At 40.2% G+C, this 16,329-nt stretch overlaps 1 long non-coding RNA gene across 1 annotated transcript; it reads left to right on the top strand.

Annotated features, from left to right (window-relative positions):
* The first annotated feature begins 5,987 nt into the window (after nt 1-5,987).
* On the top strand, nt 5,988-11,653 carry LOC122876238. Its single transcript, XR_006378041.1, has 3 exons — nt 5,988-6,109; nt 7,702-7,827; nt 8,741-11,653. It is a non-coding gene; the product is annotated as an uncharacterized LOC122876238 (long non-coding RNA).
* Nucleotides 11,654-16,329: the final 4,676 nt, after the last annotated feature.

The raw sequence follows: 16,329 nt of genomic DNA, 5'->3' as shown, positions 1-16,329 counted from the left end.
CAACACATCCGCCATACCCGTCTTATTTTCCAGCCAGAAAATCAAAGCAGCCAGTTAATGAATCAGCACATCTCCACACCGTTCAGTAGAAGACAATACTAAACAGCATTCAAATCCATAGTTCCATTGGAGACAAAAACCCAACGTGGAGGATTATCCATTCAGCAAATTAGGCCAAAGAAAAACAGTTAATGTGTTAAAATGGGAGGAAAAAGGGAGGAAGAAAAATCTTTATGGGTGTTAACAAGATACAAACAGGCCTATAATCCGCTTTTAACAAGATGAGTGATCATGGCCTTTTGTCAGTGCATTGAAGCCGCACAATCAATGGTGGTGATTTAGCCCCCCCTGAGCTCCAGGCCCCCCTCTGTAGCAGAAGTCTGGATCTTCATTTATCAGGCACACGTCTTGCACAAGACAGCGTCCTTGCCTGTGGTGCGTCTGATCAGGAGTAGTGGCAGAGGGGTGGAGAGGAGTTTAGGGAGGCAGGAGAGGATGAAGGTGTGCAGACAGAATTGGTGCAGACAGAAAAGGAAAGACCAAGAGGACAAGAAGGAGGAGGGAAACACGAGGGATGTAATTTCAAAGGGAGGCGAAGGCTCTATACTTGTCCACTGCTTTACAGATGAGACTGTTAGCTGAATGCACCTCCTACACTTCATCCTTCTATCCACCTTGCTTACTTATTCTCTACACTGTGTCTCCTCTTACATAGGCTCCACTGAGAACAGACTAACATTTGACATTATCTAAATCTTGTATACTTTCAGAAATACCAGTAAGTAATATTTATGTTGGAAATCAGAGCTGGTGAAGTAAAGAAGATGGAGAGGAAAATAACACTCTGAGGCATGGTATTATTTTCTTAGTAGCAGGGTTGTGCCCATTATACAAATCTTGATTGTTGACTGTAAAACATTCACACAATGTCAGACTGAGGCTATGTGGCTAAATACTCCATCTTTTCCCTCCGCCCACACTGTTAATACCACAATGGAATTCCCAAGACAACCCATCAGGTCTATCCTGTTCCCAAGGAAAACCATGTGGGGAAAATCCTTTTGTGACTTTATGAGCGTAATTTGATTACTGACCATTTTCAGTCAGACTATTATTAAAATATTGGCTGGGACCTGTTGGTAGCTGTTCATAACAATTTTTATAGCAACTGCATTATCAGATCATCGTGTAACTGCAGGGGATTTTCTACAATATGTGGAATTTGTAAACCCAAACCCAGAATGCAAATACCCATGTTCCTTTGGATGCTTTTAACTGCAACTGCAGGTTCCTGGATGTCCTAACATTTTCTTTTTTTCCCCAGGAATAACCACTGGTCCACTTGGACCATGGTGATGACAGCACTGTACTGACTTATTAGCCATCATTCACATTTTTTGTGCAATTTAGTTTACCCTGAGGCTTCCAAAATATTTTGAACAATTGTGTCCTACTAAAACGAACAGTACCTCCTATAGCAATTTTCTCTGAAGGCCATGAAGCTCATGAAAAATAGACTTTGAAAGCCTTGAAATATTTTTACTCTGCCTCCAAACCTCTCTGCTCATAGAATAGCAAAAATAACAATAGATGTATTATTGAGGCAGGAAATGCCTGACAAAAATCATCCTCTGCCTCCAGTAATATGAGTGATTGTCCCAGGAGATTTGGAAGAACTGTACCCACAGCCATTGCGTTCTGATAAAATTGCCCTGCTTGCTCTTAATTCCACAATATTCTCTCTGCTGTTATTGTCCAAAATGTAGGTCAGAGACAGGCTGTTGACGTTCTGCTGAAAGGTAGATTTACACCGCTGCCCAGCCTGTCACAGCTCCTGTCTCACTGACTGGACGTCAAGTTCACAGCCATCCTCAGAGATGAAGCCTGAAATGTAATTCTTCTGCCTTTTATTTGCCCTGTAAGAACAAATACAGGCTAGCTCTCAGCTTCAGCCATTATTATTACATTAAAGCTAATGGGACAGAGTTCCGGTTGCTCATCTTAATTTTATACCTACCATCCCTCCTGCAGAATATGCAGAGTACTTCAAAAACACAATACAATTCGAACAATACACACAGCAAGGCATGTAGGAGTGTATCTATACACTCTGATGTCGATCAACCAGTAGGTGAAAGGTTAACCCTATAACACACAGCCTCCTCATTTGCATAATGAAGCAGAAATGCATAAAGAAATGTAATAACAAAAGACAGAAATACATAAGTTTGGGGAAATGAATGGGGGAATATGCAAAGGGAAACTACTACATACATAAATACATACCCATACACAAATAAAAAATACACAAGTGAATAAATAAATAAATAAATGTCATGTTAATTTATTTATTGAGTCATTTATTTATTTATTCTTGATTTTCGCAGTTCCGGTCCTCCATAACTGAGCTCTGAATCACCACCCACGTCTCAAATTTTCTCTAACGATTCAATGACATGGCAATTCACTCTGAATATCAGGCTACTATTCCATTGCTACAGCAGCCAAAATGTCAATGGCTAATTACAAATGGTTGCCTTACTGTGGTTCCCAAGGTCTCAGCTAATTGGCTATTTAGACCCAGGGAAATGGCACTGCCTCGAGGCCAGTCACCCCTGGATACCTGGGAATAAGCAACCCGACTTTCATGAGCAGGAGACAGAAGACGATTAATCAGTCAAGTGTGAGTAGACAATGAGATAATGGGTTTGAAGACTCGGTACAACATATCTTTGAAGGTTAGAGTGCAAACCTAATGACCCATGTAAAACAGTATAAAGAGTTAATGGAGCCTGGTCTTGTGAAATTTGTGAAATGAAATTAGCATGATGTGTATACAGGAAATAACATGGTCCATGCATGTACTTTGAGAGAAGTGCATTTTCTTGACCACAATAGGATATGGAGAATGGACTACAAACAGGCAGTAGTTTGACAATGAAATAGAGCAGAGGAAATAAAGTGGTTGGAGGGTAAAGGGTTGGATGGAAATCAGCAACCCAATTTCCAATGAATGCAAATAAGTGTTTTTTCAACTCTAACCCTGCTAACCCTAAACTGAGTATTAACGCTGACTTTAAACTTTATTTAGCCTTCCAGTATTTCATATGCCTAGTAGCAACCAAAGAAATAGTCCCTACTCAGACATTGTTGGCAAAACCTTTAAAAAAAATGTAATAAACAATGAGATTTCTAGAAATAACACATAATAAGCTGCATACTGCAAACTGCATGTGATGTAATCATTTCCTGCTCTGTGGCGAGGATCATGGGTCACTACCTGACAAGTATTTAAGCGGCAGACAAATTCAGTAATCAGCTGTGTTGAAATGAGCAGAGCACAACTATGAAGCGTTTTGAGTGGTCGGAAGACTAGAAAGGTGCTATAGAAGTCCAGTCCATTTACTATTTCTAAAGTAAGACTCAAGCTGGATTTTTTATATTTCCTGTTTGTTGTGCTGTATTAAAAGACAAGACTGTTCTTTCTGAATGACACGCTTGACTTTAAAATTATGAGGGGCTACTTTGGAACACTTGTACGAGATATTAAGGCTAAATTTAGATGCTCACGTTATTCCTGTCTGTTATACATGTATGTGAGTTTATTTGGGTTCACAGTTTTATGAAACTGTTTTTGTTCAGTCATATATTTGTGGTCAGAAATTATACTTAACTTAGAATTATACTAAAAATCCCAAAAGTGTTCGTGTGCAAATTCTGAGATTTGGTGTAAAAATGATTCTTGGGCTAGTCAACTGTTTTTTTCAGGAATCCAAACTAACATGCAAAAGAATTTGCAGGGAGTAGAAAAAAAAATAGCCCCCCCCCCCGGTGGTCCACTGTCAATATTAATACTACACGTTTTCAGATAACAAAAGCTGAGATAAGCCAGAAGAGATGATCTACATAATGAAAGAAGTAATAAGTTCAGACTGAGGCTGTTGAAATAAACATTTCTTCTGTGCTCTTTTCTTTTCACCTTCTTGTATCCAGGGAAGGTGGATGGATCACACATGATCCTTTTTTCAGCACTTTTCCTCCTTCTCACTCTAATGTTCACTTCTGGGAGTTATTCAGTGTAACCAGAGCTGTGGACATGAAAACACTTTAAAACAGATCACAGGGTACAGTAGGTGTATTGGGTCTGATTCAAGCAAGGCTTTTCTCAAGGGTGCTTAAACATTTAAACAGCAGTCTGAGTTATAAACAGCAACCATATGTGGTCATCAGCATACTTTGCCAATCATTAGGCCAATACTGTATAACACTAAGCAGCTGAATTTAAGGACGGTCAATTTAAATAGGACACGCAGTGACTGTTGTGTGAATTATGAATTATCTAATAGCTGCTGAGGCACTCATGACTAAGCATCTAAAGTATCACAGTCCCAGTATATAACAGATCCCCGTCCTGTCATACAGATATGTTAGATGAAAAAGGGATGTTAAACTATTTTTTTAAAAACCTGCTCCTGATTCACACGATCTGATACCTTAGTCCCTTTTTATGTTGCATAACCAAATAAACCAGACCAAATAATAGATTAATTATTCATTCCCCTAACCCCAAATAGTTGAGGGGTGGTTTTTTCCCCAATGAAATGAAAGAAAAAAAAATGGCAGCAGTCAGCAGTATGGGCTCTCGCACCGAGCACACAGACAGTTCTATTTCCAGCCACATCCACTCTGCACTCTCCTGAGATGTAGACTAAGTTCTATCCTGGTGCAACAGAATGTCAGCAAAAAAATAAATAAAATAAAAATGCATCCCTCTTCGCGAGAATTCAAAGCAAATGAAGTAGCTGAAACAGCCATTGAGACATAATGTGTTTGTTTGCAATTGGAAATGACCCTCACCTGCCCACCGCGACTTCCCAAGACAAGAGATTACATACTGCTGAATGGTTAATCGGACTGTTGAATAAATTCATGTTTCAGAGTGTGTGTGTGTGTGTGTGTGTGTGTCATGTACTATTGGGTTCAGTACAATGGGGTTTAACAAAAAAAACCCAAACTATTTGCAGTCTGTACAGAGATGACAAATCTTTGAGGCGAATTGAAGCAAGGATAGGTCAGACTGCCGACAAAAGCAATTTCCCCTTCACACACACACACACACACACACTTTCCTTTACAAAATGCTGTGAGTTTGACTTGGGTGGAGGAACTTTGTGGATGTTGGCTCGTGGTCTTACCATTTGTTAATGATTTCTTGTAATCATCATTCAGATATTTCAAAAGACTGCTTGGATGGTTCAGCTCGATATGTTGTTTCGAAAATCTGTGACCCAAAACACTGGCGTACTGGGTGCCGTAAAACACAGAGCACAGAGCATTGTTAACTCTCACGGGAGTTAACGGCACTCACATTCATTAGTTGCAAATGGATACATTTAGTTCACCAAAAATATGAGCTCGTTCAATAAACGGCGCTCTTTTAGCACATTCATGCACAACACTGCCTGTGACGTTGCCAGATTTGTCTGGTATTTGGTTGTGAAATGCCTCACTAGAAAACTGCAATATTTTATTTAACTTTCAGTAACCTGTTAACATAATCCAGTCCATAATTATAAAGTGATTAGCAGTTAGGCAAGTTCAGTTAGACATCTCAGATTTTGTTCTGAGATGGTTGCACTTAACATGGAGTAAAAATAAGTATGTATATAGCACCCAAAATGTTTAATATGTTAAAGGACTAAACACAGTGAACATCTATAGGCTGTAGTGTTGGGATAATTAAGCCCCTTTGTTGAATTTGTACAAAAGAAAACATTTCACACACTTCAGTGAGACCAAACTTTGCCCCAACATTCAAAAACCATTGCAATGGAGTCTCTTTTATGCCTCTCACCACTGATGAACTAATCAGCTGCACCTGACTGCACGTTAGTGTTAAGTGAAACCCCCTTGTAGGTGAATTGATCAATAGCAATTCCTATAGGAGATAAGACAGGAGAAGGAAGCCAGTGGAAACCAAAGGGCAGATTTATAGGGTTTTTCCATAGTGGGGGGGGGTTAGTGGTGCCGAGCCATGCCGTGAACAGCTGCAAACAGTCTAGCTGCACTGTCACGGTGCAAGTGTTTTTTCACTGCACTGCATAGCAAGGTACAGTTGTTTACCTTGATGACGTGTTGGAGGTGTGCCAAATAGTGCAGAATATGTCCATATCTGGTCGATTAGACCTGTTTATACTGAAGAACAGTACCGCTAATGAAGCTTCACTAAGTTGGTGACAGACACATTGCATTTCCTACAGTATCACTTCTTCATAATAAAAGTACCCTGTCGGTTCACCAGTGGAAAGCTTTTGGTGTGAAGCAGCAACAGCAGGAAAGGTTCGGTTTGCATTAGTAGTAACTTAGCACAGCTCCAACACAGCTGAAAGTGTTCAGTAAACAGTAAAATAAGGCTAATGTCTGAAAGTACAAACAGGAACACAGGAGAGAAACTAAACTCCAAACCACAGAGAATCAGGTCGAAGCTACAAATGTACTGACAGCTGAACACAGAGAGACTTTTAAAAACAGCTTTCTCTCTAGTCTCCAATACAGACATGCATGAGCCGCTGAGGACACAGCTAAGGGGAGCGCTGTGCAGTATTCATTGAACGTGTTTTTGGTGAACTGAATGTATCCGTTTGCAACTAATGAACGTAAACATGAGCGTCGTTCACTCCTGCGAGAGTTAACAGCGCTCACACACTGTGTTTAATGGCACCTGGCATGCCAGTGTTTTGGGTCACAGAATCCGTTGGGTCACGGATTTTTGATATTTCTTGGGAAATATCTTTGAGTGAATGATGATCACAAGAAATCATTAAAGGGTAAGACCGTGAGCCAACAGCCGCAAAACTCATAGCATTTTGTAAAGGAAAAAATCTGTGTGAACTGAACTTGGGCTGTCGTCGGCCCTGCTCTCAAGCAGGAACACATCAGCGTGGCTCGGCGTGAATATCCCCTGCTTTGAGGCTGTAGTGGAAACGTATGTCATCACGGATTGGCTTGGCACAAAGCCGACCCTTGAAAAAACCCTATTTGTTGATCAAATATGTCATACAGGCTGACAAGGCCTGTTCTGTGCCAAAGGCTTCTGCATGCAGAAATGCATCCTTTTGCTAGAATTAAGACACAATCGGTGTATCCTTAGCAGCCCTCAGTATTACATAATCCATTGCACATCAGTTAATTGTTTAATGGAGCTTTGAGGCAATCATCTTTAACTCTTAAAGCCAGGAAATATCATTCGATCAAGTCATAATTACCAGGTATTTGTGTCCAGGTACTAGTAAGTCAGTCACTGGTAAATTCTGTGTACCTAAGGATATTCATGCCACAGTAGAGCAATTAATCATCACATCTTGATAAAAACTCAAACTCTTCAAATAATGACCAATGGAAAGAACTCCACTGTTTGCACTTGTTAGTTGCCTGGATTAATCAGATAAATGAACATTAGGTGGATATATTTACCTTTTAACCTGGTACATTATTTGCCAGTTTTCCATCTTGTTTCGAATTGAAATGTCGCAGCTCATATTGTAACAAAAGGTATCAAGGAAACCAGTTTGCACTGGTACTCACACTCTGTCAGCCACTTGAGGGCAATATCCTGATGATACACTTGGAGAGTTTTGACTTCACAAGCTGACAGAGGACAACAGGACACACCATTAGTTACGGTCTCATTTCTAATTTCAGGAGGAAGCACAGGCTCAGCTTTGTGGGCCGAGTCCTTCAGAGGATACCTGAACTGGGACACAGCGACACAACTGAACCCCAACAGAGGTTTTACCTGCAAAATGATGATCAGTCTATGCGAATTATGTAAGGGGATGTTTCTATTGATTCACTAACACTTTTAGACATAAACCTTTGAACGGCCGCAGAAAAGCAATGACCCACTGCATTTTTTAAGGATGTTGAGCAAAGTTATTGTAATTTTATTTTGATGTCCAATTAGAGGGAAGATACCTGTATTGGTAAAATTGCACTGCACATGCTGCCCACATTTATTTATCTTTTTTTTTCAGCTACAACCAGTCATTACCTACAATGAGTTACTACAGAAGTAAGCACTAGATTATGCATGCAATGCCTGCCCTTTTTTCATTTTAAGTAGTTGAGTCTTTGGTCAAGTGTTATTCCTCACTTGAGAATTTAGCTAATGATCCATTTATCTGAATTATGTTTTGAATTATGTACACTTGACTCAGTTCTGTTTAGACTTACCCAACTCCCAAGCTTGTTGGAGTCGAGGGACTGACTTTTTTGGACTCAACTACGCATGTTTCTTTGTCATGAAAGTCCATTAGAGCTGGCACATTGACTTTAATAGACAATGCCGATGGATCTCAATAGTCAGTGTCAATAGACGTCAATTTTAATTTAATTAGAAACAGAAGAGGAGCGTAATAAGGTACACATGGTTAAAGCTGAAAAGCCAGCAGCTAAATTTGTCAGAGAAATAATCAGTTCTGTTTAAAAAAAACACAGAAATTATGTTTATAATTTAATTGTGTTTATTGAAATTTGTAGAGACTACAGGACGTCCATTATGGTTGCCTGTGGGTTCGTTTTGTTTCTGCAAAATGCTGTTGCTCCCCGATGGATGACTGGCGAATATGGATTGTTTGGTGTAAAATGATGTGATACAGTACAGAAATCTATACTGCATTAACACTCAATTAAGGTCCCATCCTGACCAGACCTCAGACCTATTGGTTGTCCCACATCCCAGGCATAGCCGTACCATCACATGCTACAGCGTGGCGCCAGGATGAATACCACAGCCCAGTCGTGAAGGCAGGGAGACAGAAGAACTCAGCATTTCAACTGGCTGAGCAGAACCCGAGCCCTGGAATCTAGTGGAGCCTTGTGCGGGGAAGAGTGACAACGGATCAATACCTGTGATTAATTAACTTCTAATGAGCTCATCTGAGCGTTGAGAGACCCAGAAAGTTGGACACATCCCATCATCTCATTCTCTCTGACCTGTCCCGTCCCCCACCCTTCCTCTCATCCTCTCCTGCATCTATCGATCTGATATGAAGGCAAATGAAGATTATCTGTTGTTTTTATTTGTGATGTCACTCTCTCCTCTTTTGGGATCTATTTTTATTGAATAGTTAAAGAATAACATTTGAAATTATAAGCAGCGCAATACCTGAAATGGAATATTGGTTTCCAATTTGCGGTCGATACCTGTCTCGGGTTGCAGCACAATGCAGGTACCTCATTGTTAACCATTCCTATTATTGTGCATCAATAACACATAGCACAGTGGAAATCGAATGCTATTGAGCTGACCTGATTTTCTGTAGCTACTAAAGTTAGAGCTGCGTAAGTCATGGTAAAGTCAGCGCAGCGATGGTAGACACACAGGTTCCCACATGTGATTATCCCAGCAGTCATTATGATCCCTCAGAGAGTGAGAGTGAAAGCTGGGAGTGCAGAAGCAATGGAGATGAATGGTCATGTGAATAGGGAAGTGGATTGGGGAGCCCAGGCTCCCCGTGTAGCTTGGTCTGCCATTTTCTCTCTCCATTTCTCAGCTCTGAGGGCCGAGTGCAGAGTTATTTGTCTCGCAGTGAAATTAGTAATCGCGGCGCCATCCATCATTGGCTGACCTGCTATTGATCGCCAGTGCACCTTCTCTTTTCAACTAAATTATATTACAAAAAAAGAATAACAAATGTCGGCACTCAGAGTGGTCCACACTTTTGCATGCCTCAGCAAAAGACTCAGAGAAAAGGGGGAAAAAATGCAAAGACTTTTTGTGTAACGGTAGTGAGACATGTCAAGCAATTCCATTTGAAGAGATTAGAGTTGTTGTTTTGAAGGTGACAAGTGCAGAGCAGGTTTAAACCAACATAGACTTTGAAGCGGGGGGATTTTCAGCTGGCACGGCTTGTTATACACCAGTGACACCTCAGTGACAAATGCTGTATGCTGTTCCCTTGTCCTAAACAATATACAGGATGGAACATGCTGATACAAGCATCGACTTGTAAATGTTTCAGAGGTGAGGTACTTGCCCTCTCCAGTAAAAAAGATTTTGCACAACATTCTGTATCTAAATATAAACTTTCAATTTCAACTACAGCTATCAAAATGTACTGCAGTGCACCAAAATGAGGTCAAGAGCAGCTTTTTTTGTCTAGACTTTTTCCATTCCACAGTCAATAACAAAGACAGGCACTGCGCTCACGATTAGCCTGCTATTGATCACTGATGCCCCATGACTACCAAAACATAGTACACAGAGGTCAATTGTCACCGCATATTCACTTGTGTCCCTTACAATGGCATGACTACAATAGAATTTGCTGCTGTGAGTTAGATTATGAGTTTAGTGGCTTGCAGTCAGTGGATGATACACATTTTGACATGATACAGACAGACCTTTAGAGGTTGGAGTGTATGGAAGAGAGCTATACACTGCACAAAATACAGAGAAGGGAAATGTCACTGTGACAGAGAAGCACATTAAAGCAGAATTAATTACAATATAGCCTTCTAATTGCTGAACAAGAAAGGGATTGTGGGAACATATTGGTAATAGCTGGTCGCAGTTTCCAAAACCTGCAAAGAGGCAGATTAGAGAAACTGAGATTACCATCTGGGAAAAGTACTGTTTATCAGGCAAGGGGTTAAAACCTAGTGGTGCATGACGCAGAACCTCTGTATTAAGTGTGTGTGTGTGTGTGTGTGTGTGTGTGTGTTGGTGTGTGCAAAGTGACAGGATGAGATGGTAAAGTACATGTATTAAATCCCTTTAGGAGCAGATCAACACCAGGGCAAAGCGCTGAGGTACACAGCCCTCTACACAGAGCCCACTGTTTTGCATCTGACCAACAGGCTTCACTCACATTTTCCCGTTTACAAATCCCTAATCCCTAACCCCAGAAGTGGGACACTTTAGCAGAATTCTCCGCTATATAATCACAGTACAGAAAACTGTAATCCCACGGTCTCCATGTTCTCTTAAGTGTACTGTACATGTTGTGTAAAAATGATGTTTGTCACACAGCACAACCCATAGACCCCGATGAAGAGATGGTACATACTCACTTGGCCTCTGTTTTTTTTTTTCTGGCTCTCAATCCCTCTGACAGTCTGCTCTCTAACAGACACATGAACTTTCTTCCTTATCTCCTTCTCTATCCTTATCACAATCCTTCCATTCCTCCTCACCTTCCCAACCCGATATCCCCATGGATTCTTTCACACACACTAGATAGCCTCTCAGTCATCCAGCGTTGTGTCTTCCTCAGATGTCTTTGCGCTGTGGACTTTGAACTCTGAATGCCCCAGGCACCCAGCAGAGACCTGAGAGGACCTGCGGTTTGGCCTCCAATCTACCATATCTTGACTGCAGCCATGAAGAGACAGACTCCCTCCATCCAGCACACTAACACACAGCACAAGTATTGACCCCATCAACAGGCCATTGAAGCCCAGTGCTTCTCAAATTGCAGTCAGATTGAGTTTATGTGGAAAAAAGATAATATGACACCACTTCAAGAGTGTGGTTTAGCCACATGGCAAATCTGAGGAAGCAATTATCAATGCTGGAAGTTTAACAAGATAGGTTTTTGGAGTTCTCTGAATCAGAAGCACTAAGTTGAAATTCCTGAATTTATTTTTTAAACTGTGGACAACTAATTTGGATCTCTTGAGTTGTTTAAATGTTTGTGATCACTCTCAGGCCTGTGGCTTGGTTTCCTTCATGCTGAACAAAGAGTCAGTGACATGAAATCACATGGACTGTGAGCTTAGTAAAATCAAACAAGTCATGCTGTACGTGTTCTTTAAGGTACTAGCCAATTTCATCAAATAAAAACTACACCAAAGTATGTAAAATATACTTTCTATTATCAAAATAACAGATTTAGAGGATTACACAACCTTGTGTGAACAAAATGTATAATTATTTTCCTGCATGTGAGCTGATGTAGCTCCGAAGGCTTTAATAGCTCAAGCAATGAAGAAGCAGGTTTGGCAACAGAGAGCTTGTGGGTTTGAATTCTACAACCTTAGATCCCATACATTGTTATCTTGCAATTCTCAAAGTAAAAGAGAGTGGGAGGCCGCTGGTTCAGAAAGTGTTTTTCTATATTGTATTCCCATTTCAAAACTTTTTTAAAACACTATCCTCAGTGTGACTTAACATAGAAACACAGGGCTCTCCCAGAATCTGTAACAATCCTGCAGGTTTATGTTATGGCCACCAATTTTAAATATTTCAACTTTGTTTCTGTGAAATCATGTTTTGTCCGTCATTTTGTCATGTGGGACGGCCATGAGCTGTGACAGGTGCAAATCAGAGCGAATTCAAAACACTTTGTCACTGATGTTGAAAACAAAACACTGCACCATAGTTGTTGAGCTCATCAAACATTATTACAGAAAGAAACATTCATTTAATATGCATGTTGCATTAGCTGTTTTCTTAATGATGTTGATGATTTAGCTTCTGGTTGGATGTTTCCTGCAGAAATGCATCTTGAGAGCCGTAGTTAACTTCTTTCCAGAAATGTTTTTATACACAGGCTTGTACCTTCCACTTTTTGTCAAAGAACCAGGCTTTTCTAATAGAGTCACATAACACTGTCTATGGAAAAAATGAATGGGACTTTTACCAGTGACACCTGATAGTTCCTCCCACTTTGCAACTCTACTTCACCATCAGAGACCATCAGTCAGTTTGCTTAATGTTAGCGTGTTTGTAATACATACTCCAACTAAAAGGCAACAATTTATCCGTTTTTTTCTTAACTGAAGTGCAAAATATGAAAATACAAATTAGGCATTAGGTTAAAGATGGGATGGGATACTGGTATTGCTTTGGATAAGGACCATGCACTTAAATGTTCAAAATCAACGTGTTGTGAAAACCAGATTTTCTCAACACACTGCTCCCTTTCAGCACTGCCTGAAAAGAATGAGCCATTTTGGGATTGACTCATTTCTTTTTCAAAACTTTGCTGTTGGCAGAAACCCAGCTCTCCCTGAGCGATGCCTAATTGACCACTTTGCTCTCAGTTGTATTAAAATCTCTTTTTGGGGTCTGAAAACAAGTCTTCCTGAACAGACATCACCCTTTCCTTTTTCTCCCTGCCAGAGAATGACTTATAAATGGTCTGAAGACCTCCATTAGTATCTGCATGTGTGATTTATTGAGCCCAGGGAGACTTCAGCTGAGGTGTAATGTAACAACTGGACAGTCAAGGCTGTATTTAGCCTAGATATAAGTGATAACTACACAGAACAGCAGACAAGAATCTGCTGAAAAGCCAGATTAAAATGCAAAAGAAGACAATTTTCTCCAGCGAAAGAGCTCTTTATGTCGTGTTGTATTCTCTGTACTCCAAGATGTCCGACTTCTTTCATTCCCAGCCAATAATTGATATTGTTATATAAAAGTGTAATTGCCATGTCAACAAATGTTTTTATCTATAAAAGTGTCACCTTGACATTTTGTTCCCCAATCTATCACATGCTAATTAACATGACGCACCAAATGTATGACTCTGTGAAGGTTGGCATGCCCTCATCACAAACTCCCACAACTCTGCATCACTCTTCTGATCATCCATTCTGGAGGCAGTGCTGGGCGTTTGAACATCAACTGGCCGTAAACCTTCCTGACAGGAGAATGAAGACATATTTTCCTCATCTGTCCATGTATCCCTGGTGATTGTCTGGGAGGATGAGAACATCATCAATAACGTAATGTTAGAAAGTGGTTGGGTTGTGTCGCAATGGCTACACAAACATCACACTGACACCTCCACAGGATGCAGTGAAATTAAATCTAATCAAAAGGAATCACTTTGCCCCTGATGCTGGTGCACACACAGTCTCTCTCACACACAAATGTAATATTATAATATTTACACCAAAAAAAAAAACGAGTCTGGGAAAGCTCCATCTGCTCCACCTGCTCCTTTCACTGTCCTGTTGCTCATAAAAAAACACAGAAACCAAGAAGCACCCTTCAATTTCTGAATTCATCAACACAAGGGGAGCGTCCATCTGTTTCCAGTCGCTATACGTGGCCGAGTGTATGTTTACCTTTTGAAGGCATCCTCCAAGTCAATGCTGGCAAATTACAAAGAAAAAGAGAGACAGCAATTGAAGGCTCAAACCATTAATTTCCCTGGAGAAAGTGTGCATTCTGCTTGGAGGGCCAGAGTGACCTTTTGCTGACAAGACTGGAGCAGAATAGACAGGCGCAGTGGACAAATGAGATATTAGAAAGCAGCAGTAAGAGGGGATGGAGGAGAATACAGACAGCTGGGGATAGATAGAATCGCTGTAAGCATGTCGTTTGACTCATATGTATCCAAAGACAGATAGAAGAGTACATGCAGTAATAGTATCTTTTTTGTGTCTTTACTATATCAGTGCTATTTTTTATTTATAATATGTTGATTTTTTTATTTCATCATGTACCCATGCTGTGTTTTGGTCCATGATGGTAGACGAACCTCTGAATAAATATTACCTTGCAGGCAAATTGCTTTTGCTGCTGTTCTTTAACTCAAAAGCATTTGATTGAGAACAAAGAACTCTTTGTACAGTATATAGCAACAAAAATCAAATAACAATCCAAAGCAATTTTTTGTTGTTTGCACCTTAGAGCTTATCATATGTCAACCACCAAGCCACAGAGGGTGCTCAGACTGCTTTACAGCTTTTAACAGTACAATTTACAATAGCGGCAGATTGAGTGTGTGCTTGCATTTTTTGTCATGCAGAATTTTTCTGATGCTGAGAACAAGGTTTTGTGAAAACTCACTTACAAATGTATCCAGCAACTGCAACTAATGACTTGTCACTCAGCATGATGCAGATGAAGTTGAGTTAAAGTTGTCAGTCTAGGTCTTACTGAACTTATCAGCATTAATAAAACTGTAATTGCATATATTTTGAAGTGCAAATATAGGAATTAAGCTTTTCTGAGGAAGGGAATTTATTTTCCATGTTCTAGAGTTACTCCTTTACTTTGAGGCGAGACGCTGACTGAGATGACTGTCTAGTGCTCCCCAGGAAATCACGATTGTTTTGTCACAGTCCTGGTCAACTTTAGTTTCAACACTGGCTCTTTACCCAGCTCTCCAGTATGTTGAGAATTGAGCTTTTATTTATGTGCACATGTGGAAAAAGATAAAACAGAAAGAAAGTACAGATTATGCAGAAGAGATAAAAAGAACCCAAGAGGGTTATAAAAACTCCTCACCTCAAAATAAACAAAGACACAAGTTAAAAAAAGAGCTGGTGATAAATAAAGATACAACCGAGTCTGATTGCAAGTCCTACATGGCTCAAGTTAGAAAAATAATAAAAGTATAGGCAGTGGAGCCATATAACTGAAATCCAAGCCCATAACTGTCTCTTGGACCATGAGGCAATTTTATGATTGTGTAGCATGTGTCATTTTGATGGACAAGGTCACCCAGACAGGATACTAGTCTGTTGCAAGTTTCTTACAGTTTTCTCACACGGAGCTCTCTTGTGAAATGTATGTGTATTGTTTGCTTTGAGACCATACTTACCTGATAGTGCTGAAGTAATAAAGGTAAGAGGCAAGGAGCCATTGTGAAAGTCATAACCAAGCTGTGAGTGTGCTGGCTCTGGAGTTCACTTGGACATTTCCTGATCTGAGTCAGTGTTGTATACAGGGTCATATGCTTGCACAGTAAAGGGAAATTGCAGTTTTACACAATCTGGGTCTTATTTTCATAGTTTTGGCCATCATTCCTAGTGGTAATAATAACCCGGTCCTCAACAAGTTAATTGCAGAGATCAATGAACACAGTGACTTCGTTAAAAATAAGTCTGGCAGGGCAAGAGACACGAGCATTCAAACAGTCATAGAGGTTTTAAACAAATCTTCAGGTTATACTTATTTGGAAAAGAAAACAAAGGCCAATGTTAAAATGTTTAGCTACAGACTGACTTCCTGGTTGAACTTTGACCTGCTGTAGGCCTACTTACCATGTGCATGCACACAGTTTTTTCTGTGCAAAAAGGGATTATTACCAACACCTTGGCTGCCCTTACTGTAGTAAGTAAGTTACTGTAGGTTTTATCTACAAATAAAGTGGTCTAGATCAACAGGGGCGTCAAGATCAATCTGAAGGGTCACAAGGGGATTTCTCATGGTTTTTCTTGTTAAATACTGGTTACTTTCACTTCTTCAGACTAAGAGTCTACAGCCACGCTAACGCCTTTGTGAGGCTGTCCTTAAGCATAGCTTAATGCTAACATCAGCATGCTAACATGCTCACAATGACAAAGTTAGAATGCTGAAGTTTAGCA

The sequence above is a fragment of the Siniperca chuatsi genome, linkage group LG5 (assembly GCF_020085105.1).
Source record: "Siniperca chuatsi isolate FFG_IHB_CAS linkage group LG5, ASM2008510v1, whole genome shotgun sequence".
NCBI lineage: Eukaryota > Metazoa > Chordata > Actinopteri > Centrarchiformes > Sinipercidae > Siniperca > Siniperca chuatsi.
Note: the sequence above shows the minus strand (reverse complement) of the source record. Positions and strands in the feature narration are given on the sequence as shown.